The 8,714-nt window shown below is 41.5% G+C and overlaps 1 pseudogene; it reads left to right on the forward strand.

Annotated features, from left to right (window-relative positions):
- The first annotated feature begins 3,480 nt into the window (after nucleotides 1-3,480).
- On the forward strand, nucleotides 3,481-3,598 carry LOC111739964 (annotated as a pseudogene).
- The last annotated feature ends 5,116 nt before the right edge of the window (nucleotides 3,599-8,714 follow it).

Genomic DNA, 8,714 nt, shown 5'->3' on the forward strand with positions numbered 1-8,714 from the left:
ATCCTCCTTTATAGCTAACCAGTGCATGGGTAGGGTTAGAGTAAGAGTAATATCTAATCTCTCAAGATCACTGCTTAACCATGGGGAATAGTTCCTGTTTTGTTTCCAATAGAGAAACCCTGAGAAATGCCAGTGCGCGTCTGTGAAGCATCCTATGCTTAACTCACAATGGACATTCAATAGGTTTTAACTTATATCACTTGGACAGAAGTCTCTGACAATTTGGGAAGGCAATCCATTAATGCTCACTACTATAAGGTTTTATCTCAACATGAGAAATCTTGACTCGGTCCAAAGATTTTACTTGCTCGGAGGTTTGGACTGGTGATGACTCACATGATACACTCTTAGATCTGAGTGGCTTCTGAATACACATGGCCAGGTAACCTCTTTACAAAAAGCTGATGGACTAATGGCTAAGGGCCCAAGAGTAGTAGGCAACTAACTATACCTGAGTTTAAATCTCGACTCCATTTTTTACTGGCTGTTAGGTAAATTAATTTCACTGCATTTTAGATTCCTCACCTGTAAAATGGGAATTAATGATAATATCTACTTTTTAGAGCTCTTGTGAGGATTAAGTGGGATGAGGCATGTAGAGCTGAAAGAATTACTGTTGTTATGAGTGCTGCCCCTACCCGCCCCACCAGATTGACTGCAAGCTAGACTGACTGACACAAGAGTTTCCTGTAACCAAGCTTTGCCAGCCTCTGAGTCTCCATGGTTAGCATTAGCAGGTGGTCACTTGCCCTGGCATCTGTTCTGGACCACTGGACATGTTTGAGGTCAGGTCCAGGTCAGTCTCACCTCAGCTGTATCTCTGTGAGCAACTTGCCCTTCCCTTCCTTTCTCTTTTGTGCCCTTTTTCCTCCCTTACTCCTGGATCAGTGGTGGATTACTAGGAAAATGACAAGAAGACCAGAGGAATTTTTAGGTGAAGCAATATCTCAATGGGACAGTAACAACTGCAGTGAACCCCTCTTCCTGGCTCTGTTTTCTTTTCTACTGCGCTGATCTCTCGTATGTTCATTTCTTTTTACCTCCCTCCAGCAGCCTCTGATTTGACCTCTTTCCATGGCATGTTCTCCTATCCTTTGCAGAAGCCCTATACCATAACTCAAATGCACAAGGCTCTCAAAGAGAAATCATATTATCAAGTGGTTCTGGCCAATGATAAAGGACTATAGCAGAGGTAGCCCTGGAGCAGAATCCAGAGACTTCCTGAACTATCAAGAGTCAACCCTTCATTTGCTGGGCTCTGGGGAGAAATCTTGGAGGGGCCCCTTGGGAAGGGACAGAGCAGCCAGATGGCAAAGGCAGCCAGCCTGGCAATGTCTCACAAGGGGTCTAAGGGCAATGGCTATTGGCATGTAAATACTTTAGGGATTAGGTTGTATTTGTGCATACCAGTTAAATAGCAGCCCTGGTCCCAGGCCTCTCCATTTTCATCACAAGTTACCATTTAAAAATATTTTAAATTAAAAAACCATTTTTATTAAGGTACAATTGACATATAATATCTTATTAGCTTCAGGTGTACAACATAATGATTCAACATTTGTATATATTGCAGAATGATCACCACAATAAGTCTATTTAATATCTGTCACCACACATAGTTACAACATTTATTTTTCTTGTGACAAGAACTTTTAAGAAAAGAATTACTGTTGTTATGAGTGCTGCCCCTACCCGCCCCACCAGATTGACTGCAAGCTAGACTGACTGACACAAGAGTTTCCTGTAACCAAGCTTTGCCAGCCTCTGAGTCTCCATGGTTAGCATTAGCAGGTGGTCACTTGCCCTGGCATCTGTTCTGGACCACTGGACATGTTTGAGGTCAGGTCCAGGTCAGTCTCACCTCAGCTGTATCTCTGTGAGCAACTTGCCCTTCCCTTCCTTTCTCTTTTGTGCCCTTTTTCCTCCCTTACTCCTGGATCAGTGGTGGATTACTAGGAAAATGACAAGAAGACCAGAGGAATTTTTAGGTGAAGCAATATCTCAATGGGACAGTAACAACTGCAGTGAACCCCTCTTCCTGGCTCTGTTTTCTTTTCTACTGCGCTGATCTCTCGTATGTTCATTTCTTTTTACCTCCCTCCAGCAGCCTCTGATTTGACCTCTTTCCATGGCATGTTCTCCTATCCTTTGCAGAAGCCCTATACCATAACTCAAATGCACAAGGCTCTCAAAGAGAAATCATATTATCAACTGGTTCTGGCCAATGATAAGGGACTATAGCAGAGGTAGCCCTGGGGCAGAATCCAGAGACCTCCTGAAATATCAAGAGTCAACCCTTCATTTGCTGGGCTCTGGGGAGAAATCTTGGAGGGGCCCCTTGGGAAGGGACAGAGCAGCCAGATGGCAGAGGCAGCCAGCCTGGCAATGTCTCACAAGGGGTCTAAGGGCAATGGCTATTGGCATGTAAATACTTTAGCGATTAGGTTGTATTTGTGCATACCAGTTAAATAGCAGCCCTGGTCCCAGTCCTCTCCATTTTCATCACAAGTTACCATTTAAAAATATTTTAAATTAAAAAACCATTTTTATTAAGGTACAATTGACATATAACATCATATTAGCTTCAGGTGTACAACATAATGATTCAACATTTGTATATATTGCAGAATGATCACCACAATAAGTCTATTTAATATCTGTCACCACACATAGTTACAACATTTATTTTTCTTGTGACAAGAACTTTTAAGATCTACTTTCTTAGCAACTTGCAAATATACAATACACTATTACAGATACCCTTTAATTTTTCTTCTTCCCTTTTTGTTCCTTCTCTTCTTGTCTCTTGTCTACTCTTTTATCCGGCAAATATCAAATAACACACACAGTGGGCAAAATATCTATTCCTTCTTGCAGAGAAGTCAGTGGAGCCTGAGCCCAGGATATCTGAGGTGAGTCTGTATTAGTTTGCCATAACAAAGTACCACAACTGGGTGGCTTAGCACAACACAAATTTGTTGTCTCATAGTTCTGGAAGCTGGAAGTCTGAGATCAAAGTGTTGGCAGGACCATGTGCCCTCTGAAGCCTGTAAGAGAAGGATTTTCGCCTGTCTCTTCCAGCTTCTGGTAGCCCCAGATGTTCTTTGTCTTGTAGAAGCATAATCTCTGCTTCCATCTTCATATAATATTCTCCCTTTGTCTCTTCACATATCTTCTGTACATATCTGTCCCTGTCCAAATTTGCCCGTTGTATAAGGACACCAGGAATATTGGGTTAGGGCACATCTTCATGACCTCATCTTAACTTGCTTAAATCTGCAGAGACCTGATTTCCAAATAAGGTGACATTCCTCAGAACGGGAGTGAGAACTTCAACATATCTTTTTGTGTGTGGGGGGACACAATTCAGCCTATAACAAGAATCCTTCCCTACTAGGCAGTCCCTGGGTGAAAAATTCATGGGGTTCTCTGTCCTCATGCCAACACCAAAGCTGTAATTTAAAAACTAAGAGCCTTTGCGTCTATGGCCATGCTACCCTGAACAAGCCCGATCCCATCTGATCTCGGAAGCTAAGTAGGGTCAGGCCTGGTTAGTACTTGGATGGGAAACCACCTAGGAAGACCAGGTCTGTAGGCATAAAAAAATAAGGGATCGTAAGCTGACAAGGTCCTTGCAATCTGTGAGGTCAACCAAGGATTGCCTCGCCTAAAAAAAAGTAAAAATAAATAAAAATAAATAAATTAAAAGAGCCTTTGCTCTCTACTCAAGCACAAAGCATGCTGGGCTGAGGATATTTGCTCAATTTCAGAGGGTCCCAATGCTCACCAAGCTTCAGTGCTAGAAGGCACTTCAGAGATTCCTATATGTAACCTGCCCACTTTAGAGATGAAGAAACTAAGGGCCAGAGACAAGATTTACCTAACATCTCAGTGCCTGTAGGAGTCACAGCCAAAAGCAGAACCCATGTCTCTTTATTCCCCTTTCACTATTCCACTCACAGGAAAGACATTGGTTGAATAAACATTGCACTTGCCTTATTTGGGTAGGGCAGGGGCGGGGGGTCTGTTTTAATCCATTCCTTCACTTTACCTCATCTTTATCTGCAAGATAATACTTAAAGAAATACTTCTTGGAGATACCAGTGTATCCAATGAGTCCCTAAGAGTAATAATGAGAATCAGTGGGTAAGACATTCTAACAATCCCCAAATGTGTTTTTAACACTGTTATTGTTGTTTTAACATTGAATACACTTAACCAGGAAATCCAAACTTCTTTCTGAAGCATTCCAACTGTTGTGTTTATACCCAGTTGCCACACAACATTTGCTCCTACTGTGTTTTAGTTGGCAGGGGCTGGAGGAAGGGTTTTTGGAGCCAAGTAGCCTCAGATAGGGAATCTTTCCAATCCCCAGGGACCTGGCATAGCCCCAGAATCAATAGTCACAGGGACAGATGCCAACACTCATCTCATCCAGCACTCTAGCTAACCTTGGACCAATCCCCTGCTTAGGCCCTGAACCTGGATAGGAAAAGCCAGCTGAAAAAATAGAGCCCTGCAAAGGTTATAGATAAATAAGTAAAAGCTGCATTTTTTTCCATCAGGAAAAAAAGGGGGAATCCTGCAGAGGATATATTACGTTTTCACTCCCCACTGCTGAAAAACAAAAACAAAAACAAAACCCCTCAAATACAGCCATGTTGCCAGTCTCCTGAATTAATAATGGGTAAACATAGTCAATGTTTTACCATCGTTTCACATTTTCCAGACTACAGAATACAGAATTCTGTCACCATCACAGTCTTTCCTACTTTCATTACACAATTTGGAGACTGTGAAATGAAAATATACATGATTTAAATGGCAGTGTATAAATATGACATCTTTCTCCTTAAGACATATTATTTATTTATTCAGAAAACTTTGACCGATCACCTACTATATTACATACCAGCGTTGTGCTATGCCCCGCAGTTCTTAGATGAATGAATGTGGACTCCACACTTGCTTACAGATTGTCAAGGAAGAGGTCGTTAGCCAAATAAAGCCAATATAATATAATACAACGCTGAGACCATACAGTAAAGGCATATGGACAGTGTTATAGGGATATATATGAATAATTCTGCCTTAGAGGGAGAAGTGTGAGTTGAGAGACATGTGCCAAGAAAGGTTTGGTCTACTTGGTGCTTTAGAGCAAGGGTCCCCAACCCCCGGACAGTGGACTGGTACAGGTCCGTGGCCTGTTAGGAACTGGGCCGCACAGCAGGAGGTGAGCAGCGGGTGACTAGCGAAGGTTCGTCTGTATTTGCAGCCGTTCCCCAGCGCTAGCATCACTGCCTCAGCTCCATCTCAGATCATCAGGCATTAGATTCTCGTAGGAGCACTGGTCCCTGGTGCCAAAAAGGTTGGGACTCACTGGTTTAGAGAGATGACCACTGCAACAGTGCAGAGTTGGGCAAGCAGCACATACATTCTGTGTACCTACCCTGGCCCAGTCATTTCACATGAATATTAAAAATTTCTTCAGTGTCTTTCTCAGAATATAGATGGGTATGAAGAAGTTCTTTGCGACCATTCCAACACATTCTGCAAGGCAAGCTTCACTTTCGGCAGATGGACCTGGTGCAGGGTGGGGGGGAGGATTTCTGGGGATCCCTGGCCTAACCTCTGGTCCATGGAAAAGCTGTGTTTGTTGACTTTTCTAACCCTGCACCAGAGTATTCCCTCCCACTGAGGATGTACCTGGAACTGCAGTTATCCTAGAGATGGGAGGGGGTATGTAGGTAGTAAATGGGTGAGGAGAAACGGAAGGGGCCAGTGGGGAGAGCAGGACCAGAAAAGGGGAGGCTGCAAGTGTGGAACTCACCTGACTTTATCTGAATACGGCTCTCCTGGACTCCAAATGGGAAATAGAACTGAACATCCACGATTAAAAAATGCAATACATACTAAGAAAGTCTAAAGTAATTTACACCAGGCATTAAAGTGTTTTGCATGAGAATACAGTATGATGTAGACATGCAAGAATTATGTCTTTCATTAAAAGGTTTGCAACTCAGTGTGCCGTGATGTAACTATAGCAGTTTTTCTGTCTTGGTGATGATTTTTTATTTTAAACACTGTCTTAAAAGCCAAGGAATGCAAATGCATGGAGAACACTCGGCTTCTGGGTTTTAACTTATTGCCACCTCTTTCTAATCACTTCCTTTTAGTACTTTACCTGCTTGTGCCAAGGTGAAAGGTGAATAGTTATACCGCCATTGCCCCTCAAACCCACGTATCCTGAACCCAGCTATAAAGTAAACTGTCATTTATTTCTTCATTATTCAAAGTTAGTGTTTGCTAGTTCAAAGCCCATTTGAGATTATGCATCAAGAATGATATACATTAAGGTTGGGATTAAAGGAAAATCAGTTACATGAAAGAAAGGTGTTTTTGCCACAAATCTTATGTGTGTGTGTCAAGAAGTATTTTCACTGCCTAATTTAAAAAGAAACCAGGACAACTCCCAGAGATATATACCTGCATCTGGCCAGTCTTTCAATAAGGACACTTTCTGTTTGAAGTTTGACTGTAAAGTTAGAGGAAAAACATCTCTCCCTGGCTAGCACATGCAGCTTATTTTTAAAAATAAATAAATAATATTAGGTATAATTCTGATTTTAGGCACTCATGAAGAGTAAAATCAAAAATTTATTCATATTGAACATGCTTAGATAGAGCAAGAAAACTGGGCTTACAAGTAAGGCTGAGAGATTTAGATTAGCTATAAGGAGAGACTGGATGAACTTTCAAAATCCTTTCCAACTCAGGGATTCTATAATATTACTGGTTATTTCCTAAACATATTCATGATGCCACTGGCCTGTTTGGAGCAACAATTTGCTATGATTCAAATCTTAATGATGCCCAATATGAATCGAGGGACCCAAAATAGGCCAGGCTCTGAATTAGGTGTTTTTCATGAATCATTTCATTTATTCTTCCGATCAGTCCTTGGATTCAGATATTATGAATTTCTGCTATGTATCATCCTCCCAGCATGATTTATTGCATACCTTAGACCGTTTTTAAAGTGGGCAACTGAGGTCTCAGATCTGAGGCAATATTGAATTTAAAACTACCGTGATTATATTCTATATAGTCTTAGAACACTGTGAGCTCTTGCACATAAAACAACAAATAATAATAATGCCTATATTGTCATTGGACCAGCTGTGCAACATATAAAGAGACCATAATGTGCAAATCAAATGAGTGAATGTGATTATCAAGATGCTGGTACTCTGAAGCAATTCTGGCTCAAGAGGCTAAGTGCCTTCTGGTCTCTGTGATGTTCCTAATTCCACCCCAGCTCCCGGCATGTCTGGCATTAGGGAAAGGTTTGATAAATGTGTGTGGAACTGAACTTAGGCACACTAACTCTTTTCCAGGCCCTTCCTAAAGTGCCCTGAGTCCTCTCGTTTCCAAATATTATGGGGAGAAGGTCAGGGGAGTGAGACCTTTCCATGTGTTTCTGGCATCCTCTCTGATCAAGGCTTGATAAGCAGAAGTGTTATCTGAGGCCTCCAAAGCAGATGCTCAGAAGCCATTTTTCCTTTTAACTCAAAGTCAGATTTCGCTAAAGGACTTTTAGGGTCTGGATAGGGGCTCTGTGATCTGAGACTTTGAGTAAAAGCACTCTTCTGTAACTCAGGAAAGGTGAAGAATATTTCTGTGAGTAAAATCTATTGGAAAACATACCTCTGTCTCACCCAGCTTAGCCATTTCATCACTTCCATCTGGCTTTGCTCTTTTATAACAAAAACATCAAAGTAGGCTTAGCAAGGATCATTCCCCAAATATGCTCTCATTGTCTATGTTAGTGAATCTCTGTTCGTCAATAAAGGAGAATTTTTTATTATGGTTAATGTCACTTGCTTCATGGAAAAAACCCACTTAGCAACTGTACGTAACCATGAATACATCTAATGGTTTTATAATTAATGAGAAGGCACTTATTAAGTTCCTTAATTTGGGCCAGGCATTTTATCTAATACAACTCTGTTTTCAACTATCTATCTTACTGGTGAGGAAACTGAGGCTCAGAAAGATGGAGCAATTTGCTCATGATCATGTAATGCATTAGTGGAATTAGTGACTTGAGTTAGGATTTGCACTCAAGTCCATTTAAGAAGTGAGCCCAGCTTTTCCTACTAGACTCTAAGATCATTATTAGATCAACAGAGACACAGAAGTACTGAACCCTAACTGCCTCTGTATCCTGATGTGGTATGAGTTACTCAGGGCTGTCTCTCTCTTCTAAGGACACATGAAGTGCTGTGTAGGTTTGATACCCACTTCTGTGATGGCTGCTGGGTGTGCAGGACTATTTGACAAGGACTGAGGTGGGCACCATGGGCCAACTCAGCAACGCTGAAGAGCCTGGATGGTTGTTGTCACTAGTGCGTCCATCCAACACAATGTCAGCAAAGACTTTGAGGCTCAAGATAAACTTGACTTTGTCAATCAGACTGAGAGAAACTGGGGGCGGATGAGCATTTTGCAGCAGCAGCACTGGTATGCAATCACGTTTCACAAATGAGTAACTCCCATTTTTGCCAGTACATTCTTCCTTAAACACTGAAAAGTTATACAATTTTTTTTTTTTTTAGACGAGGCAACCCTTGGTTGACCTCATAGATTGCAAGGAACTTGTCAGTTTACAACTTTTTATTTTTTTATTTATTTTTTATGCCTATAGCACCTGG

This window comes from Pteropus vampyrus, unplaced genomic scaffold (assembly GCF_000151845.1).
Source record: "Pteropus vampyrus isolate Shadow unplaced genomic scaffold, Pvam_2.0 Scaffold2, whole genome shotgun sequence".
NCBI lineage: Eukaryota > Metazoa > Chordata > Mammalia > Chiroptera > Pteropodidae > Pteropus > Pteropus vampyrus.